This window comes from Vicugna pacos, chromosome 20 (genome assembly GCF_048564905.1).
Source record: "Vicugna pacos chromosome 20, VicPac4, whole genome shotgun sequence".
NCBI lineage: Eukaryota > Metazoa > Chordata > Mammalia > Artiodactyla > Camelidae > Vicugna > Vicugna pacos.
In genome coordinates, this window is record NC_133006.1 from 38,381,516 (window position 1) to 38,404,665 (window position 23,150).

Consider the following 23,150-nt stretch of genomic DNA (forward strand, 5'->3'; position numbering starts at 1 on the left):
TATGGGCAACAGAAAGAAATTTGGGAAATCCCTAAATATTTGGAAATTAGACAACACACTTCTAAATAATTCATACTCAAATAAGAAATTGCAAGGGAAACTAGAAAGCATTTTGAACTGAATGAAAATGAAAACTCAATAGATCACATTTTACATTATATGCTAAAACACGGATAAACCTCAAAAACATTACAGCAAGTTACAGCAAGAGAGCACATACCGCGTTGTCCCATTTATACGGTATGTCCAGGAAACTCAAATTTATAGTGGCAGAAAGCAGATCGGGGGTGGCCTGGGGCTGGGAGTGGGTGCAGAGATTGGCTGTGAAGGGGAGTGAGGAAATTTTTGAAGTGATAAAAATGTTCCCAAACTACATATGGTAATGGTTGCCCAACTCTACATTTGCTAGGAATCATTCAACTGTATGCTCACAATGGGCCCATTTTTTTGGCTTGTAAATTTTACCTTAATAAAGCTTTTGAATAAGCAAACAATTTATCAAAAAAAATTTTGGTCAAAATCTGGAAAATCTGGCCTATTTTTGTTTATTTCTTAGAAACAACCCCCATAATAGTTTAAATTGAAAACCAAGTCTTGGAGTGTAATGTTCTGTTACTGTTTAGGCCCCATTCTTCCTAGAGAAAAACCCAAGACAGCTAAGGCCCTCCAAGGACTCAGAATGGGTGACCAGCTGGTGTGTGTTCTGTGTACATGGAGTGGTGGAAGCTCCCTTTCCCAGTTAATTCAGGAGGAATCGCTGGCTAGCAGCTTGAAGGAGTTCCTTCAAAGTGCACACAGAAGTTAAACCACATATCCTTTAAATACTGTTGTTTTAACTTAAAACATGTGCATATAAAGATAATGCTGCAATAATTATTCTGCAGTCATTTCAATGTGAGGTCAATTATTAGTGTTTGGGTCCGTTTACTTGAGTTTCCTGTTTTTCCTCCTGGGGTAAGTCACATAACGCAATTTTTTAAGTTCACACTCTGGTTTATTAAGGTAAACCATGAATTTGTGCATTAACTTCAGAAACGAATTCTAGATTCTTATTAAATTTCCTCACATATGACAGCAAAAAAAAGAATTAATTTTCTATACTGTTTAAAAAAATGGTAAAATGTATTTTTGAAGAAACAGTTTAGCATTTGGTTTATCTTTTTGTACTCATGAGTGTTCTAATTACGTGATAATTAGAGTACATAATTACAATAGTAAGAGCCACTGATAGAAGCAGGTATAGACACGAAAATGTGAGGGCAGCCTAGGACTGAGCAGGTGGAAGCAGAAGGGCGTGCACTTCCAGTCCAGTGGGCAAGGTGAATGGAGACCGTTGCCCAGGAAGCATGTGGAAAAGGCACTGCCCCTGTTGGCTTCCACATCACTATCCCGTATTCTCCCTGTATCATTTACTTATTGCTGCCCAACAACCTAAAACACAACACTGAACAGGAAATATGAACAGGAAATACTTCAGTGTTAAGCCACTGAGATTGGAAGTAGATCCGTTCAGCAAAGTACACCTCAGATGATCAGCGGGTCCCCGTGCAACGCGCTGTGCGGCGCAGTCGGACCGGGGCCCGCAGCGCGGCTCCGCAGCTCTGAGCCGGGCTCCCGGCGGCCCGCTCTCGGTCCCGGTGGGACCTGCCAGCCGCGGCCCCGTTTCTTCTCCTCACATCTCAGGCTCCTCGTGTTCCCACAGCTCCATTCTTCAGAAGGTAAACTTGTTTTCTTTTTCACAAAAATAAAATTCTTCATTTCTCCTCTCTGAAATATATGTACTAAGAAAATAAAAAATGTGCCAATTTTGTAGTGGCTCAGAATGAATCAAATGTTCTCTGACAAGTGTTTAAATACATAAGGAAAGTGAACTCTTTCAAGAGCTAGTGGGTAGTGTTGGCTTTGATTTTCTACTTTCAGAATAAATAACTTGCCGGGAATATAAGTCATATGACCCTGACTAAAACCAGTTATAAGTGACATCCTATTAGAATGTTTCACTCAGGCTACTAAATAAGACAATTACATAACAAGATCTTTTTTCTTTAGTAACTCGTTTCTTGTTGGATGGGATTAAGATTTGCTAATCTTGTAGAGCAGCAGCAGAATTTACGGTATACTTGAAAAGCTGGAGTAACAGTTAGCCGAGCTGAAGTAACCTAAAGTCTCAAAGCAATACATGACACAGAACAATTATACTCTAATATGAGTGTCTTAAAGGGCCTACAGTTGTTTAATTATTCACTCTTTCAGAACCACATCGGTTTTGCATAGGAGCATCTCTGCCGTGAATTTACTTTTTCATATTCACAAGGAATGTATCAACAATTTCCAGTCAATAGCAGGTTCTTTTGCTCCCTGTCTTCCTTCAGACTAAAACTAAGCCTCTCTAACTCTGGCTTACAGCACACAACAGATTGAATTCTGGTGTTCTTCACTTCACAGGATCCATTCCGTTTGGTGTTGGGTTTGAAAACCATTATCCTAACACAACACACACTTAGTTTTTAAATATCCCCCCAAAATCATTTTACATTTTTGATACATTTGTCAAGGGCTCAAACACACACGTGGATTATAATAGGCTGGCTGTGATTGGCTTTTGTAGAGAAGTTAGACTGTGTAATTCAAACTCTAAAAAATGAGAGCAGAGATGATTTGTTTTAGACGTGACTCCATGGGACCCTACCGATGCAGTTTAGAACACAAACCAATTTATAATATCGAAGGGCATCAAAGAGGACACTTGGGGACATGGGAAAAATCAAGCCCAGGAGAAAATTCTGTTTGCTTCGCATTCTAAAGTATGTTTTGACTTTTAAAAAAAGATAAGTGAAAAGCAAAATACTTTTAGAGATCAGAGCCCCTAAGATGAAGTTTCCTTTAGTGTTGAGATCGTATAGAGCGTTTCAGTGTTCATTAGTGTCAAAAGGATTAAAAGAGGAATAGAGCACAAGGAGTACGGAAGCACATCTAAAAGCAGTGCCCTTTCATCTGGCAGAGTGGAGTCATGAAATGTTAAAAAGCCATGTTTCTATCCTTGCTGCATCACGTGAAATCCTCAAGATAGGAATAATGATCATCTCAGAAACCTATACACAGGAAAGACTGTAGCATTAATTTACCAATCAATGAGCCATTTCGGTTTATCCTCCAAGCAATTGAGAAGAACTAGACATCATTATTAAACAAAAAGCACCATTGTAAACGCCAAGCATACATCATCATTTTAAATAATAATACCTTACATTTGTGTAGCACTTCAGAGTTTACAAAGCACTTTTAGGTACATTATCTCATTTATCAATCTCTAAAATTAGAGGAAGACAAATTTAAGGCAAGGAAAGGGATTAATATTAGTGCTGCACTGGATAAATGAGGGAGAGTTTCTAGAATAATAGAAGTCCTTAACAAATCTTTATCGGAAACTGATGAATTGCTCATCTCAACTTCATTATCCTTATCATGAGCACTTATGAGAGAAATGAAAAATTGATGAGTACCGTCATAATCAAAAGAGAATAAATGTTTCTCTGTTAAAGTGAATGCATAATCTTTCCAGGAATAAAATAACAATATTCATTCATTATTAAATTCTGATAATACTGACATCAAATCTCATTTCAACCACTGAAGGGAATCAGCAGCACAGAAGAGCACTGTTTGGATGTGGCATTAAACTGCACATACATACACAGGATGTTTTCTCCCCTAGGATCGAGTCCCTTGTCTCCCCCAATTGGGGAATATTTTTGTAATCTATTTATGATAGAGTGAGGGCTCATTTTTTATAGGTAGATTGAGTACCTTCTGAAACCAATTTAGCAAATACCAGACGAACTCCATGCCTTACTTACAGGAGAAGGAATGTGACGGCATCTACCAACAAATGGAATTTTCTCGAGTGATCAGTTTTCATTAAAAGATCGCCATGTTTTCTTTTTTATTCCTTTCACTCTCTTAGCCCAACCTCACACAAATTTAATGTAAGAAGGATAATTTACTCCATTATACAATTGCCTGTTTTCTCTCACTGATCCTATTATTTATTTCCATTACACTGGTGGAAATTAAAATAGGAAAAAGGTAATATTATGGTATTAACTACTTCAAAATGTGCATTAGTAATGTACTTAAGATACAATACTTTTGTACCATGTCCTGAAGTTGAACTTTCAAAGAAATGCCAAATAGAATTAAGCGAAAGAAAGAAACAAAAGGGTTTCAGTATTTCCAAAACCAAGAGATGACGACAGAAAAGCTCAGGTTCTTCAGTCCCATTTCTTACGATCATGTGTGTATGCATCTTTGCCCATGTCCGTGCGTCTGTGTGTGTATCTGCACATGTGTGTGCACGGTCTATAGCTGGGCACTCGACGTGATGCAGCTAAAATATGGAAGTTTCCATTGCAGACATGAGGGGACAGTTGGCCCCTAACTGTCCCTATAGTACTAATGCCAAATTCTAGTAGATTCATTCAGCCATTACAAATAATTCTATCATTAACTGTTTATTGACAGAGAAAAATATCCAGGATATTACAAATGAAAATATATTAAAAAAATTGTGATGCACAAAAGAAAATATATTAAAAAAATTGTGATGCACACATCATGAAAAATCATGATGCAAAAAGGCTTCATAGATTGAAGTGATGGCTTAATGACATGTATTTAATAGCAATCATACCAAAAGTAACCCAATAAACATAATAAGCTTTGAGTACACATCCTGTGCCTGAAAATGTGTTAAGCCTTTAAAATATACTAAGTATGTGCCCACATCCAACTTTATTACATAGACTGGACTGTATTACACAAAAGAACAAATGACTCTTTTTTTTTTACCTTGCACGGAAATGCCATCTTGGGAAAGGGGAGAAGTCATTTAAGAGGGGTGAAATTTACTCTTATTAATCAGTCTTATGTGGTCTCTGGCTTAAGGATCTCATAGGTATTATTCAGGCAATTCAAATTTCAAATTCTTTATTGGCCCCATTTCCTCCTTGAAACAATCCTTCTCCCATGATAGCATTTGGAGTTAATGGCAAATAGCTTCCCAGTGACACGGGAAGGAATCCTTAGTTCTTTCCCTAGGCTGGTGTTTCTGCAGTGTCTGCTTGTCTGGCAGCCTTGTGCTGCCGTTGACTGTTGGACATCCTGGGCCTTAGGATATTCACTGCTTCATTCAAAGGCCAGCCATTACCCAAAACAGAACAGTGACACTCAGCTTTGAGCTTAGAACCAAAAATATAAAGTTTTCAATCAGATTTTAGTCTTTAAAGTCTGAAATTCTTCGAAGAGAAAAAGATGTCCTACCCAGATCACTTTCCTTTTTAAATCAAGAGAACAGCTTCATGTTAGGAGCGTACAGTTTTACTGTAAGCCATGGTATTTAGAGGAAGAGGGGGGTGAAATCAGGGAAGTCGCTTCCACATAAGAAGGGCAAATTCCTCCTGTACTAGGAGAAACTCAGAGAAGAATTTGGAGGGGAAAGTCAGAGGAGGAACCTTAATAAAAAGGGGCCCTAACTTCAGATGGGGCTACAACCTTCACCTCAAGTGCAGAGAGACACAATCATACTCCAGTTCTAGTTTCCAAAGGTTATCCTGGAATGTCTGCGATCCTCTCGGGGAGGTCCTACATTCAGCATAAAATGATGCTATAAGGCACTAGAGAGGAGAGAGTAAATACCACACTAGACCTCAGATCACCGTGTGTGTGTGTGTGTGTGTGTGTGTGTGTGTGTGTGTGTGTGTGTGTGTGTGTGTGTGTGTGTGTGTGTGTGTTGGGAGTGGTGGGGAGGTAGATCCAAGAGTTCAGTTGATCTGGGTGTGAGATGAGGGTGTACTGAGAAAGATAGGGTATCTGAAGATGCTGGAGACTGGGAGGAGAAGATTCAGTGAACAAGACATCATGGGAGGAACCATGACCTCCATATCAGGTGCCCGTATGAAATACTAGAATGCCAAGTGGTCCAGTCACATGTCACTGAACACAGAATGGGAGAAGTGTGACCCAGTGGGCTAAGGGCATCACTACCCAGAAAACAGGTCAAAGACTAGAGCATCTCCCAGGAATACTGTGAATATGCCTGAATTCTGAGGATACATAGGGAAGGAGCTAGGCAAAGGGAAAGTGTGAGGTGCTGATAGAAAGCTGGTCCTTGAAATTGACTGGATTCTCCAAACTGAAGGAAATAAAGTTTCACTCATTTGGCAAGTCACTTAGGTAGATGCTGAAAAGAAATGACTCTTTAAAGAGCATAGCGATCAATTTCCTGAAGGACCTTCAGCCTTTCAAGGGATTTTGAACTATAAAATTCTACAGTTTCTAAAATCACCCACTTGTCCTCTGAAGTAAGTATTTTGCAACATTTATGAGTTCTACTTTTATTTGCAAAAACTAACTTGCCTAACAAGTAAGGTTTCACTTCCAAAGATTGTACTTTCCACAGAAACAAAATTTGTAACCAATCTTGTTACCTCTAGCAGGAGATCATCTATTGTATTAATTCATAATGATAATCTTTGAGGTACTTTTGGGGTTGAAAGTAGACATTTATCTTAGTTTAGGGTGTTTTCATTTTCTTTATCAATCTCATTAATATCAAAACAGTTTTATATCTTTAATCTGAAAAAGGTATAACAGAAAAGATAATATTTGAATTAAATATGATTGTTAGACATTACCAAAAGAAAGAACTTTGAATCATCACCATCATTTTTTGAGTTCTGTCAAAGCAAAGCATGGAAATGCACTTATCTTCCTCCTTGAGGAAATTACACAGTAAACATTATGCACAATATTACAGCAGAGACATCCACCACAATGGAACATCACTGACCATTTAAACTTTCTCATTATTGCTAAGCAAAAACATGGTTTTAATATAGCATGTACTTGTGATCCCATTTTGGAAGCATATATGCACATCTGTTTAGAAAAACAGTATTTCAGCATTACCAACACTTGTCTTTTTCCTCTGTTTATCTAATCTTTTTACATTTTCTTTAAGACGTATCCAAAATAGAAGTAGAATGTTTTGAATATACGTGAAACAAGATAGCCTACTGTTTGTGTTGTTAAAAAAGTTAGTGAATCTGTGTTCTGGGAAAAAAAAAAAAGGACAATCCAGCACATAAAAGTAAACACTGGAATTTGACACAACACTGTAAAATGACTATAACTCAATTAAAAAAGGTAAAAAAAATTTTTTAAAAACCAGAAGAAAAAAGAAGTAAACATATTAAAGCAAATAAGAAAGTGGAAGTTGCAAAGTGTCTGTCTGAAGTAATCTTTGAATTATTCTTTCATCTCAAGTAAGTAGGTACACTGTTTTCTCTAGCTATCCTTTCTTAAACCTGGTAGCACAAATTGGCAACAGACATTTGATTCTACGCCACTTACGTTTTGCTCAGTAAGGATTCAGGCAGCTGCTTGACATGGCTAAATTTTGAGAGGTCAATTCAAAAAGATGATGAGACAAACAGGAAAACAGCAGGTAGACCTTGCCCCAGGTCATCAAGTGCAATGAAATGCAGTATAAAAACCTAAAATAAATAAACCGATACAGAAAGGGCGCACTCTTGAAATTTAGGGGGAGGTTTTCAGCTCAGGAGAGCTGCACTGCAACCTTCCTCCTCCAGCCGCTCCTCCGTGGAGGAAGGGCAGGACCCACACAGTCCTGCACACGGTACTGCAAATACAAGAGGGCAAGACATTTTCAGAGGGAAAAACTTGACAGCTTCAGTGGCTTATAATTTCTTTTCCTTTCTCTTTTTAAAAAATTTCCTCTAAAGATTACGAGTGTCAGACATTGACATCAGTCTCAGAGAACTGACCCATAAAGTAATTAGGAGAGGAATTCCCCCCCTGCCCCACCTTCCTGTCTCAGAGCTGGGTCAGATGAAAGGCACCTCTGTTTACTTCCTGATCTGTCTAATTTCTCTAACAAGGACCATCCCAAACTCATCTCCCAGCAGCTGCTATAACTGAAACTCAAGAGCTTGCCCCAGGCACCATGGCACCTTCTTAGAGCTGCTCGACCCTAATGGATTAGCTCTCCTTAGCACAGGTGGCAATTTAACAGGAGACCAAACTTTTACACTAGTAAGAGACCACTGAAAATTACTTCAAAGACCACAGGCCTGAAGCAGAGCTAAAGAAAACACAGGATTTTCTAAAATGTGTACCAACCGCCCATCCTCACACTCACCCTTTCCAAAGGGAGATGGTTACGGGAGCAGCAGGAATGACAGGGAGCAAAGATGAACATAATTTCACGAATGTTTAAAAAGTAACATATTTGCATTAGGAGTTCTCAAACTGTAGCTTTTAATCATGAAATACAAATTTAAGAACTCATATATGTGTAAAGATTGAGTTATATTTCAAACAAAATATTACTAAATTTTTGATAAAATTTCTTACAGTGATACAAAGAGAAATATCAATGATTAACTTCTTTTTTTTTTACTATACAATAACATTGTCCATTCACTTTTAAGATACTGAAAACCTTAAGAAAAGTAACAGCCTGTATCATCCTTTTCACCACAGCCAAGTATTTTAATTAAGCTGCTTGCATAAAGCTTGTTGGTAAACAGGGCACAATACATATACCGTAATGCTTCCTAGCTCCCAGTGAAAGCTCGCTAAAGAACTTAGACAGCAGAAGAGTTAGACAGACAAAAATCAGATTAGTCAAAAGACAGACTGAAAGCTGGAAAATGACTCTGAAAACTGACAGAAGACTTTCAATAACAGACAACGCACATAAAAGCACTCTGACATATGTAAGAAAAAACGTAACCATTATCAGAAGGTTGGTAATTAAAAGGGAAACAACATTCCATAAACTGGTGTATATATGTATGATATGTGCATATACAGGATAACCTGTCATAACATTTTAATTCTTTAAGTATCAGGTTTTGTAAATTCTAATATAGAAATTAAAGTGATTGGGGGATTGATTTCTTTTTGCATTTCTAAACTAAAATCCCAGTTGTTGTAATCAACGGAAAGGAATAAAATCTTACATAACATGCCTAGCTTGACCATTGGGGAAAATGTCAGATTTGTCTTGTTTTTTCAGATTTTAATCTCTTACGAGTTGATCACGACCTGTATGCAACTACTGGAAAGAATCCTTTTCAAAATGAAACAGATGTGGGGGAAAAAAATGGAAATGAAAGCATGTTGCATAAATGAATAATAAAGAATAACTAAAGTCTCAGAAAGCTTCAGAGCTCATGCTGACTCAGATTTTATCTTCCTTGCTGTATAGGGTAGAAAACCGAAATAAAACTATATGGTATCTATTAAGACATTTGGTATCATAATGGTACTTTTTAAATAAAAATACAATTTCTACTCCTACTTCTCAAATAAAACTGCATTATCTGTATCCACCAGAACTTTCTCTAATATTAATATGTTTAAGTAAGTTAAACTTGTGATTCCTTTCATATGCAAAAAAGAGTACCTAAGGGGTTTGATAATGATCTGAGCAGGTGCGTAGGGCCACAAACGTGACCTTCTAGACAGATGTCCATTTTCGTTTTTGCACTTCGTTTTTGAGTTCCAGTTATAGACAAAGCATTTTTCCAGGCACGTGTGGATCCCGGAATCCTGTCGACTATTCCAGTCACCCAGTGCTCATATTAAGAAGGTCCATGGAAATGTTTATGAATTAAGTAGCAGCAGAGAAATATGCTGGGAAAAAACATACTGATTTGAACAGCTTAGACTATCAGAAGGCCTGGGTAGTGTGAAGTGAACTAGCTTTGTGAGCCTGGGCTGATCACTACATTTCTGTGGACCTGACTTCTCATTGTTAAAGTGAGGAGATAGGAGTGGATTCAAATTCTAAAGTCAATTTTAAGATTAATACTGCATCATAAGACAAATTATATTTGAATATTTTGCACCTGGCATCTTTTATAATGTTACAATTTTGCATCATTTTGTCTTGAAGTTATCTTCACAAATGAGCTGTGGAATAATTTTGCCACTTCTGTTTTTCTGTTTTTAGAGGTAATGGAATAAAGACCCTATGAGTTTCTGACTCACAGCAAGCCACACAACTTAGTGACAGACGAGAGAAAGGAAACCAGGAACTCTACCTTCCTAATCAGTGTTCTGAATTATAGATGTATTTGTTTAAGAGAAGTATTTTGTCAGGAAGTGCCAATTAAGGATAGGATTTGACCTTTGCTACCATTGCTGGCGCACAAAAACAAAACGGAAAAAAAAAAAAGAAGTTGGACTATGCTCAACCAAGTACTTAAATACTTCTAGAAGCAAATGGGGTCCAGAATATGAGTAAATAAGCCCCCATCTCTCTTCCCCTCTCAGAAGTAGCATCCATTCTCCAGTACCCAAAATGACCCTCGTATAATCTGTAAAGAATAATTGGTAACATCGTCATTGCTTTATTATGTAGAACCTTATCTTAGATTTATTAGATGTGTCTATCGCTGTATCTGCCAAGCATGGCCGAGAGCCTTTCAGTAAATACATGCATGGATGTCCCAGTTACACATGTGCTCACACTGCCGTTTCTATGCCAAGAAGACTTGTATTTAAATCCCCACTTTGACACTTTAGCCTTATGACCTTCAGCAGATTACTCGAAGTCTCTGAGCTTTCAGTTCATCTTTCCTACCTACAGGGTTATCCTAACAATGAAAGGAGACAATGCATGCAGAATGCTTAGCACAGGGCTACGGGTTCTTTTTATTGCTAATTTTGTTAATATTTTTATCTTTATTTACATCCATTTTTTCTTTTCTCCCCAAAGACACAGGCATGTCTTAATCGTCTTTATATGCTACCCCAGAAGGAATTCAATTGGCTTTGAATTCATTAATGCATACTCACTGCCTGTACCAATAACTTTGTTAGATGCTTTTTTTTTTTTTTTAAGGTCAGCTCCTTCTCATACAACCTGGTCATGTATCCTAGTTTAACGCGAAACCAGTGGCTGGCCCTGCTGGGTACACAGCAAGGGGATGAGAGAAGCTGCAGGGAAGAAAGGCTGGAAGGAGCTGGCAGACTGTAGAAGAAAGAGAAGACACAAACCCTAAGAAATGCAAACATTTAAAACTGAATCACCAGGAAATGGTGATGTCATCCACAGAAATAGAAATCACAGGAAGAGGACTAGGATTACGTGGGATGTTAAAGAGCTCACGTGGGATCCGTTAGCAGTGAAATACCATCACACGCTGAGATGGCAATGAACAGATACAAGTGTAGGACTGCAACCTGGGAGACATGTCAGCCTGGAGTTGTCATCTGCTTCAAGGTTTTAGTTGGACCTGTAAGTTTAAGTTAGGTTGTTAACAAAGGGAGAATAACTGGGGAAAAGATGGCTGAAGACAAATCCTTGGGAAAATATTCATATTTAGGGGTTGGAAGGAAATATTAATTTTTTAACATAGTTATTAAGCACTGTCCAGGGTTTGTATAGGTACAACTTAACAGCAGTAAAAAAAAATTGGGGAATGTGGTAAAAATACTATACCTTAAATGCATTACTAATGCACATTTTAAAGCAGTTAATGGGAAAGTATCATCTTTTTCTATTTTAATTTTGTTTAATTTAAATATAGTTTCCCATAGCTGCTCTCAGGTAGACTATTCAGTGACTCTTAGTTAACAAAATCGAACTGGAAATTTTACAGAAATTTTGTTGCTTTAAATAATTCCCTGTTTGCTGTTATCTTGCCTCCTCTATCTTTCCTTATTCCTTCCATATCAGGTCAGTAAATCAACCCCTAATCATATCTCCTTCTGACTTCAAACTGCTGCACGCTAGGATCACTTAGGTGGCACCTTGTGCCAATTAAATCGGAGTATCTGGGTGTGGAAGCCAGGTATTAGTGGTCTACAAGGCCTTCAGGTGACTCCACTATGCCATAGTTTGGGAAAGACTGTTGTAAGGAAAGTGTGAGTGAAGGGATCCTTCTATCTGAGCAGGAAGTGACAGCGCGTGTGCTTCACAAGGGGAGGGCTGACCAAGATTTCAGTGTGAGTTTCCCAGCTTCACCTAGGCCAGACCCTGGGCCATCTGTGTGAAACCATTAAAACCTCAAACTCACATATTACCTTATATGAAGAAAGAAACTGCAGAAAGACTATCTGCAACTAGGAAAATTAAACTGATATATGAGCTTGAGCGGCTGTTCTGGTTTGGAAACTGAGTAGCTGCTACTTGACCCTGGCAAAAGTATTTGGATTATTTATCTGTGGCTTTATGACGAAGTATGAAGATCTTTGCAGGGTGTGATTTATCTAGAATTGACTGGAAATCACTCACAGTAAAAAAAAACAAACAAAATTATGTATTCTCAGTAGCATATGGAGTTTAGAAGAAAGAGGTTTTTATTTCAAATGCCATTAGAATCAGCATGTATTAATGGAGAAAAAAATGTCAGTGCCCAGAGTGGTTTTGATTATTCTCCTTTTTTGAAAGGTGGAACAAATGTGTATTAGTTCTTTATATATACGTAGCTCTGTAAGCTTTTTTGAACTTAATACTATATACCATGAGCATTTTATTTCCGTTTATTTTTTAAAAATCCAGTTATATAATTTTTGTTTCCAAATTTTTGGCATAATAGACAATATTATAATAAATATTTTTGTACAGTCTTTTTTTACATTTTTATTTTTTTAGGACAGATTCCTAGAAGTAGAATTATCATAGATACAGTGGGAAAGATAAAGGATATAAACTCTCTGGAGGTCCATGATAATGACAAAATATTTTCCCCAAAAGTTATACAAATAAAAACTTTCACTAGCTTTTCATGAGTATATGTCTCATTTTGCCCATTCTAATAGATGATTATTGCTTTAAATATTTGTTAGTATAACTTCACTTTTAATTCACATATCAATTATTAGTAATATTAATCATGAACAAAGTTTTCATAACGTCAAAAGAAAGGTGACAGTCCTCTATTTCATTACTTCTTTGAATTTCAGAAACTGAAATAAAAAATTACCCATTAAAATAATACCAAAGAAAGTCTTTAATTTTTTCCTGTGAAACAGAATAATGATGGCTGTTTTCAAAAACAAAGAAAAGTAATGTTTTTGAAAACATGTACTATATATTCTTATTTGGGGATTTTGTTATTTTGGCTGATGAACTTGAATCTCAGAAAGTTTAAGTAAGGTTTTTAGAACTTTCATTTACTAAGTGGCATCATTGTGATTCAACATCAGTTTTGACTTCAAATTCTATGCCTTCCAATTATGTAATTTTAAATAAATAATGGTTTATTCTTATTTCCATGATAAAAAAAAGTGTGCAATTTAGTGAGAGGATTGCTTTCTCAAAGGAGAACCTTCTTAGACATTTTGTTGAAAAACAAGAATATTGTAATGAATAAATTTAGTGAATTAAAAAAAGGATATTTACCTAATAATATTACAAAAAAGAAAGAGCAAAAACAAATATATTTTAGATTTTGTTGAGCCACAAATGGTTTTAAATTAATTGAGGCGATGAACTTAAAACATTGTTTCTGTCTCATCCAAGTGTTTTTTCTAGGTTCATTTCTTATTAAAACAAGATGGCACATCACAGAATCCCTACATATCACACAAACTTCGGTGTTTCATGATTATAAGCCACAATAAAAGTGAATGAAATTGTTATTTTAAGTGTATAGAAGTTTTTAAAGTTTGAAAGTAGCAGAAATGATCACGCTGAAATTCAATAATGAGTCAAGTATTCCTACTTAAAAAATAAAAACAGATTTTTATTCAAGTATAATTTCTTTAAAATATTTCTGTGCACTTATATTTATTTGTAAGGATAATAAAAATTACACTTTAACATGTGATGCTGCATCTTTTGATACTGAGAGTATGTCTACCTGTGTATATATATTCAGATTACAGATTGAGATATATTTTCTTCATGCATTCAAATGCCATATCTCTATGAATAAAAGTGGAGAAAGAGTCAAATATACACTTGTAAATTAGTAAAAATCTTATATTCTCTATTACATATATACTTATTTAAAGATCATCTCTATGCTGTATAAGAAATCACATATATAACTATGTATTCTTCATAAGAGTATGAAAGTCAGTAACTTTCCCCTTTAAAGATAATAAGCTACGTATTTTATTTGGAATAAAATCCACTCTGAATTTCTAAGAAAAAAAAACTTAAATAACTACAACAAGGACCCAGCATATAATAATGATATCTAGGCTACAGGTGCAAATTTCCCAAAATAATGAAGTATAAATCCAGGAACAAATAAACGAAAGGGGCCAATATCCTTTATGCTGAAGAACACATAGATGACTAATTTTCTATTTCTGTATTTTCAACATTTGGTGGGTAGGAGGAACAACCTTCAAAAATGAAAGGTAAAAAAAAAACAAAGCATAAATACAGAACAGAAATAGACTCACAGACATAGAATACAAACTTGTGGTTGCCAAGGGGGCGGGGGGTGGGAAGAGACAGACTGCGAATTCAAAATTGTAGAATAGATAAACAAGACTATACAGTATAGCACAGGGAAATATATGCAAGATCTTATGGTAGCTCACAGAGAAAAAAATGTGACAATGCATATATATATATATGTTCATGTATAACTGAAAAATTGTGCTCTACACTGGAATTTGACACAACATTGTAAAATGATTATAAATCAATAAAAAATGTTAAAAAAAGATACGTAGGTTAACACTCATTATTGCACAAGAGTTCATTTTAAAAATAAAACTTGTAATTTCCTCAAAATAATGAAAGGTAAAGCACTTGTATGAGGGTAAATAGTTTACTTATTAAATACTTAAAAATAAGTGTCTCCCCTTTAAATATGTGGTCACATTTTCTTTGAAAGTAAAATTATCTGATTTTTAAAAAACTACACATAAATGTGAAAATAAGTGAACAAGGGCCCAAGATGTATGCATTATTCATAAATTATCTTTAAATCATACCTAAGCAACATTTATTTTAAGTACTAATAATTTATTGAAGGTCGGGCCCTTCTTTTGTCTGATGCTGCAGACAGGGGCCACAAACTCTTCTTGGTTAGAATGAAGGTGACTTTCTCATGGTGAGGTTGTGGTTATTGATTCTGAACTGCTCCTGCCCTGAAGATCTGTTAACTAGCCAAATTTGACACTGTGGCTTAGGAAATCACAAAAGTGTGAGTCTGTTATTAGACAAGTTCTTCATATTTTTCAAAACCAAATTAAGTTACAAAATACTCAGGAACATACCTCAGACTTATTCTGGTAAGCTAAAAAAGGCAAATGAGATCAAAGGAAAAATTTGCATGTTCTTTTTTTTCTTTAGCCAAAATACCACTATTAACATTCCCCAAATTATTACATTTTACTAGGTTTCTTGGCTGGTTTTAGCCCTCAAGCTCACAAAAGTATTAAAACAGAGACTAAGGAATTCAAAAGTAGCACTAAAACTCAAGCACTTGTACATTAAGAAAAAGAATGCTATCTATTTAATTAACATGTCACCTCCTGGAAGGCCAGGTGTTCCTTAGAAGTTACCTGTGTTAAGTATTGATCCATCTAAACTTCATACAACTTGACAAGATAATGTGGTAACAGAAGCTTTGTCTGAGGGGAAAAAAATATGTCTAAAGGCTTGTTTACTGCTTCATCTCCTGCTAAGAAAGGTTCTCACAGAGCTGCCTTTGTTCCTAAGTAGGAGAGTGCCTTTAGTACAAGTTAATGCTTGTAGACAGTTTTACTGTGGTTACTTGTTGTTCATTATTTAGATGTGTAGTTTAGAAATTTATCAGAGCTTTTCAGGCTATATTCACTCCTCATATGTGGGTAACATTAGACAGGTTTAGATGTGGTAGGGTTGATTTCAGAAAACAAGAAAATGCTGTAAAAAATAGCAAGAGAATGCCTACTTGCCATTTAATAGTGATTTAATTATACACATTTATATACACACATGTACACGTTAGATGTCTTTATGAACTACAAATGTATATCTATGCATGTATTTGTATACTAAGGTGTTTTATGCAGATCCATCCATTTATTAGAATCATTACTGTAACTGGGATGAATTTTTTCATTACTGGCTAGTTCCTTGAAAAAAAGAAAATATAACTATGACTGACTCACTGCCTTACAAGTGTGTAGGAATATAACCACATAATCCATAAAAGAAATAAGATGAGTATAACAAAAATACAGATGGGTCCTAGTGCCAAGCTTCCATTGCTTAACCAATTATAAAGATGTGACCAGTAAGTGTCATTTCACAAATGAGGCTACCCAAGCCCTAACTACAACCACTTCGCATTGAAACTGGTATATGACTTACTGCTCACTTTTAAGAGTGGGGCTGAAATGCTTTAAAATATTAAAAAATAAAGTAATTTTGAGTCTTAGAAGTTTCTAAGAAAGACGTTTTAGCTAAATGTGAGAATGTATTATAACCTGCCCTGACTCACTGCATTGACTGGCAAGCAAAATGCAAACGGCAATGAGGGCCTCTAGCCAGGCCTCTGTAAGAGATGGAAATACACACAAATTTGGGTGATTAGGAGGATTTTTAACATAGGGTAACATAGGAGCAGTTGTACAGATTTTACCATAGCATGATGAAAATATTCCACTATGAATCCATTTGTTCTAATTTTGTGATTTCTTTTTCAGTTGTCAGTGACAAATCACCCTTAAGACTACTGGCTTAAAATAGTGACTACTTAAATATTTTTTGTCATCCTCTGGGTTGTCTGGGTTTAGCTCAGTGGTTTTTTTGTTCGTGATGCCACCTGACTGAACTCCTGCAGCTGGCTGGCAGTTGGCGCTGGCTGCCATTTGAGAATGCCCCATTTCTCTCCCACTGGACTCTTCCATGTGGTTTGGGCTTCTCCCAGAGAGCCACTAGGTTCCAAGGAGCATTCAGAGAAGACACATTCCAATGCATGAAGCTTAATAATATCTCATCAGCCAAAGTCTGACACCAGGCCAAGCTCAATGTGGAGAGGACTACACAGGGTCTGAATAAAGAAGGCATGGTTTCACTGGGGCCTCAAAAACAGCTGTCTGCCACAGCTCACCTTGTGCTGTATGACTTACTAGGGGAGAAGGGGATTCAGGGTAGCAGGATTGGGAAGGTGAAGGCCGGCAAGAGAAGGACTCCAGCTGGAGACCAGTTCCAGTCTGATCCCATCGGAAGCTCTGAAGCTAGCTTTCATACAGAGTTAGTCCAACCTTCAGGGAAGGGGGCCACAGACTCATAACAAGGCCAGTCAGCTTTCAGCAAGTATCAGTTCTACCCCTAAGAAGGGAACATAGCCTCCCAGTGATACAGTTCAGAGCAATTCTCTGCAAAAGAGAATAGCTGTTAGTTATCATCAGCCAACTCTCATAGCAGCTGAAGCTACAAGTACACTGCAGATGTTCACCTGCAAAACTTGGCTTCCTTGTTCCAAGGGAAACAGATCTCAGCAATCTTGATTTCATAAATACTTCTCACTGTAAGACTGTTATCCATTCTATGTCTTGACTTTCAGAACTATCTATGTCTGTCCCTAACCAGAGTAAAGCGTTCTCAAAAGGTAGTCTTATTATCAGAAAGACCTAATCTTTTTTCTCCCTACTCATGTAAGTGAATATTTTTATATTTATTATAATAATTGTTATATTTTTCTCTCTATTCATAAATTCTACATAAAGGAAGACAAAATCTATGACAGTATTATTTTTCTTTTTTTTTTTTTGGAAAAAATATCCTAGTTGAAGTGAAGAAATCACATTGTAGCATTAAATACTTAGCCCATAATTCTCTTGCTGGAGGATAAAAAAGAATAAAAAAAATATAGAGAAGGAAGTGGAATATGCAGCCAAGGAGAAGTTCTACAAAGAGAGCTTGGAAAGCTAAGGGAAGCAGGGAAGCTTCCCAATGAATAGGAATGAAGTGTCATGTCTTTTTACTCAGTAGTTCCCTTATCAAAGACAGCAAGTCAGAAAAGACATGATTTACCGACAAATACTTAATAAAAGCCAATGGAAGATGCATTTATTCATGAAATATCAAACTGAAGTTATAATTTAGAGGAACACAAAGGTTTGATTTCTGAAAAGGAAAAGAATGATCTGCCTTAAGGAAAGAGAATTTTATATGTTATCCCAACAGAATAAAAACAGGAAGAATCATTTGTGACAAATTTACTAGATAAAAATATTAGTTATTAGGGAGATCATAAAATATAATTAATTTGAAGAAATTTAAAAAGTTAGACTTTAAAAATAAATATGTATTTGGATGAAAATACAGTATATTAGAGCAGAAAATGTAGTAACACTTGCATACATGTAAGTTTTTTTAATAAAGTTTACTTCAGATTGTATAGAATATGGTATATTTTAAAATTTCTTCTTGCTTGTCAACAAAAATGAGCAACTTAATTTTTTATTCTAAAGACAATATTCCTGAGTTAATGTGCAAATTAAATATGATAAAATCATTGTTAGTGTTTTCCTTTTGTAACAAAAATGTTAAAGAACAAAGAACAAAAACCTAAACAGTAAGATTAATGAGCAGAGACTTATTTACTAAACACGAAACAGACTGCAGAGCTACAAGAACTAAAACAGTTCACTGCTGGTAAATGAGGAGCTCAGGAGGGAGGACAGAAAGTCAAGACAGATCCAGATGCAAATGGACACATTTTCATATAATAAAAGTTACCTTAAAATTAGTTGTGAAAAGATGACCCCTCCGAACTCTCTTATCCTGTAATACAGTTTTGATATACTCATTGTCTATTTAAAAATAATACATCAAATCACAAAGGCACTAGAAGAAAACATATTGCTCAAAGAATAAACCTGGGGCAAGAAATTTTTTCTTAAAATCAGGTAACAATATTCTAATACGGTATAGTGAAAACACCAGTACATTCTCCATTTCTGTAGGTCAAGAAACAATAAATAAACAAAAATCACATCTAAAACAAAATGGGAAAAATTGTTACACAAGACACAAAAAAGACTAACAATCAATCTTTACTAAAGGTCATTTATAAATCATTAATCAGCAATGATTCAGTTACATATGTATGTGCACACAGGTGTGTCTGTTTCTGTAGAATGAGAAAGAACATGCATGTACTAAGTAGACAAAACAATAAGGAAATGTTCAACAATTCAGAAAAGACAATTTAGAAAAATAAGCAGCAGGTCACATGGACTGATTTTTAAGAAGAAATCGATGGTTAACGAATACATGAAAATATGTTAAAATTAGTCATAATTCTATAATGCTAATTAAAGTGTAAGGTACAAATATACAATTTTACCTAGTATGGAAGCCATTTGATGGAGCAAAGTATTACCTATACTAGTTTGAGGAAATATGCACATTGTGAATTACTGGTGGGAATGTTAATTAGTGTAACTTGCTTGTAAGGAAAATTAGCAGTATCTCCTGGAGGAGAGCAGCCAGAACCACATCTGACAACAATGCGAACAAGAAATCAACCTTCACTGTCTTATTCTGAGATTTCAGGGTTCACTTGTGATCACAGACTAGCCTTGCCTCTATCAGAAGAGTATCTATATATATTTATTACTAATTTTTCCCCAAAAGTACAAAATAAATCTTAATACAAGAATTAACTGAAGTTTGATTTTGTTATCCTCCACTTTAGGATTCTATATTCCTGTAAGAGTATATTTTCAATGTTTAAAAATAAGTGTCAGAAAAACTTAAGATTTGCCAAAATTTTATGTATTTTATGATTAAGACACACATTAGCCCTTTTTTCCCCCCAAATCAGAAAATATTTTGAAATGCCAACCTAGTACCTGGGCAGTTTGTTGGCGTCTTGGGATACAGCTATAAGACTAGAATGAGTAATTTGTTTCACAAAATAGCCAGAAATTATGAAAACAGAAGAATGTGGGGTGATCACTTATATGCTTCAAGAAGAGGAAACAAATGTCTGTACCAAAAATCTAGTAATAACCACCTCAGGTTAAGTTCATATTGTGCAAGTGAGCAAAATCTTATAAAAAAAGGACATGCAGCTCTAATAAGCTTCACTAATTTGAATGAATCTAAGTGCACAATTTGCAAGTGATGCCAAATTATAATGTTTTACAGTTTTCAACTTAAATTATGAAGCTGAATTCAATGTGACTTAAGGGTTATCTAATCCTGTGAATAACATCATCATTTACTCTAGTGAATACAGTAAAAAATTATTATATCCACTGTGACAGGGATTTTATTTCAACTTTGATTATCTAGGAATAGTGTTAAATTTAACCTGAAGATAGACAAAGTTGCTCTCTAATACATGAATTATTTGATAGTAACAATATTTTAAGGTACTGAAGGCTAGAATTTCAGTGTTTTATTTACAAAATCAACCCCCTGCCTGTGTTTTATTTCCTTAAATATCTGGAGGGTAATCTATTTTGCAAAGCCACTACACTCTGGGCATAAACATGAACAGTAAGTTTTTCAATGGTCCAAGTTTTATTTAAAGTAGCCATGAAAAATACAAGAAAGTCTAGTGCTCTATTTAAAGATCCTTTTTACACTCGTGTGGATGTGATTTTACACAGGTGTGCATATTGTGACATAGATTCTGTGCTGAATTATCTTTCTTCTGGTCTTTTTTCACTAAACTCTCATCACTGCCAAAGCTGATGAGCCTTGCTAATATTCTTGACATAGGAGATCTTTAGCTTTCATGCGGTTGTCTCCTTCACAATTTCCTTCTTACACTCACACTGCTGTGGATAATCACCCTTTATTCTATTTTAATGATGAAAGGAAATATCACATCAAATGACTTCAGTTCTCAAATACCTGGAGTATCTAGATTTTAGATTATTATTTACATTTTATTTTAGGTTTGAAAATAAAGGAAAGTGATAGTCTGGTTGTGTGATAAACCCAATCTTTTGAGAATCTACTCTTCCCCATACTGTCCCAATATTCCTCAGAATATATTTTTACTGAGTATTCTTTCAAAATATTTCAAATTCTTACTGCATGCAAGACATACCTATATGAAATCTGTAGTATTAAAATTGAGATCTTCTGCTAACAGTGATTTTTATTAACAGTGTGAAATATGCAAATATTTCTAGAGCACATGTATTGAGGTTCATCTTCCCACGAAGTTGCTTAAGTTTCCCCCCTTTTCCAGGTGTTGTAGGAAGAGATATTTAATGATGAACAAAGCACTCCTTGATGGCAATACCATTATCACCCCAACTGAACAACGCATATTATTACAAAGTAATTCTTTCTTATTTTATCACATCACTGAATGTAAGAAAGACTGAGAATTCAGGTACTTGAAATCCTTAATCCATTTATTAGAAAGAAGCTTGACTGGGCAGGGCCAAGAAGAAAAGGGACTCTCCAGTGAAGAGGCTTCTGCAAGGCTAAGGGCGTGCCTTGGATTTATCAGGGTAAGAGAGTAAAACAAGAGGATGTAACATTATTCGTTTTTATATGTTTCAAGAGATTTTATTTCATTCAGTTGCTCCTGAACAAGTGAAAACTGCTGCTCAGTACCTCCTCCTATTCAGGTTCATGTGCTCGAGGGAATTTTATCTTGGATTTCCTGTGAGCCACCATCCACCCTCTCTCCTAACCCCTACAACTAGAAGGCGAGCTTCAAGCAGACAGGGACTTGGTTTTTGGCAATGATGTGTCGCCAATATACGGCCCACGGCAGGCAGTTAATAAGTATTTGTTGAGAATGAATGAATGCATCTAGGCTTTTCATGAGCCACAGATTCTCTGTTTGAAGCAAAACTCTAAAGTCTTGTCAGACACTAGAAAGAGCTTTAGGATTTGGAGAAGAGTCGTCATCAAGACCATTCCACTTCCTGTCTCTGGTACATATAAAGTGTTCAAAATTCAAATGATTCCGAAACAACTAAGAGAAAATGAATAATAATGGTGACAATTATTTATTTTTAAAGCAAATCTAGTTCACTCAACCTAATGATCCACATTATGACAATTACATTCATGTTATTCCATTATTTTTAAACTCACAGATATATTACAGTAATGGACATTTGATGGATGATTTTGGTTTTGGATTTTCAGGTGACTTACGATGATACTCCACACGACAAATACCACCATCACAATGGGAACTAACATTTTACTAGCACTTTACAACTTAAGAAGTAAATTTGCTTACGTTTAGAGAAGAATATTTCTAATAATTCTTTATTATTTTCTTCAGATCTGGAAATCAATAAAATGTAACAGATTTAATGTTCTACTCTACATTTTTTACTTAGCAGCTATAATATCTCGTATATGAGCTGCCCATAGGAGAAGCAGCAGAAGATTTTAATACGTGATTTCATTTAGTCTTCAGAAATACCTTACATGGCTTATATTACCCCCAGTGCACAGTGAAAAGACTAAGATTCAGCAAGCTAGAGGCTGAACCTAGACCTGTCTTAACGTTAGTCTGTGTTCTCTCCAATCTTTCATTCTGTCTCTTTGTCACACTTAACATGTTAGAGTCATGATTATGCACAGTAGTTGGCCTTCACCCCAAAGTGCTCTTTATTCATATAACTTTACTTTTGGAAAAATCAGTTAAAGGAGGGTAGTCTAGTCTGTCTTCTTGTCCATGCAGGTTTATTCCTGTTCATTTTTTTCCTGGTATTGTGCTCAGTCTTGTTCAAAATCTTTTATTGGTTAAAATGTTCCTATCACATTAAACATGTGTTTATCGATTGGAATTTTCCTACTAGCCAACAATTGTTATTTTTATCATTTCATCTCTGTTTCTGCATGTAGAAAAATTATACCACAAGTTTAAGCTCTATATTATCTCTATACATTTTTAGTTGAACCATTCAGGGCAGTAATAGTTGGGAGACAGGGTAAGAAAATTAGATCTGAACTACCACTATATTCAGAACTAATAGATCCTGGAACCAAAATGTTGGCAGTAGAATAAACAAGTGCATTTCAGTTAAAAAACTAGCCAATTATCCAAATTTAATTTGGTCTATGTTGTATAATCCATTATTTCTAGATTATATGAACTCACTTCCAGTTATACCCAATACAGGTTTAAAAAAATAGAGATTTATTTTCTTGAAACTTGATG

The 23,150-nt window shown here is 35.5% G+C and overlaps 1 long non-coding RNA gene across 5 annotated transcripts in view; it reads right to left on the bottom strand.

Annotated features, from left to right (window-relative positions):
• Positions 1–23,150, bottom strand: part of LOC107033041 (uncharacterized) — a 283,934-nt gene that overhangs the window by 246,748 nt on the left and 14,036 nt on the right. For 4 of the 5 annotated variants that reach the window (XR_012062416.1, XR_012062415.1, XR_012062414.1 and 1 more), the window contains exon 2: positions 22,221–22,267. The exons of the other annotated variant lie outside the window; for it this stretch is intronic. This is a non-coding gene — a long non-coding RNA (uncharacterized lncRNA). The remainder of the gene's footprint in view (positions 1–22,220; positions 22,268–23,150) is intronic. 5 annotated transcript variants of the gene reach the window in all.